This window comes from Nematolebias whitei, chromosome 13 (genome assembly GCF_014905685.2).
Source record: "Nematolebias whitei isolate Nwh7 chromosome 13, NemWhi1, whole genome shotgun sequence".
Taxonomy (NCBI): domain Eukaryota; kingdom Metazoa; phylum Chordata; class Actinopteri; order Cyprinodontiformes; family Rivulidae; genus Nematolebias; species Nematolebias whitei.
The window spans coordinates 27,312,201-27,312,671 of NC_056510.1; positions in this window are offsets into that span (position 1 = coordinate 27,312,201).

Genomic DNA, 471 nt, shown 5'->3' on the forward strand with positions numbered 1-471 from the left:
TCTTTTGTGAGCTCAATTTAAGTGTAGAAACATTGTGAAGTGTTTCAATGAACTTATCATCATCGCTCAATTTTATTTTATTTTTTTATTTTTTTAAAGAAAGAGAAGAAAGAAGAATAAATAAATAATAAAAGAGAAGAAGATAAGACGAGAGACCACCACGACAAAACAACATGCACAGCACAATGCCACCCACAATATCACCATGAAACATTCGACATCGCACAAGGAATCATCTAGCTTCCACCACTACCCAACCTAGCGTGCATCTGTCAAAGCACCTGAATCCAAACACCCGCGCAAGCACGCCCGCCACCACCAGATTTCTCCAAAAGAATGCCAAATAGTGGACGCGGGGGCCCACAGACCCGCCCCCCAGGACACAATGGCAACATAGGGAGGACCGGAGCCACAGACACACAGCGGCCCACAGGCCCGGAGCCCCAATAGTCTCCCAACAGGGAGAACCGC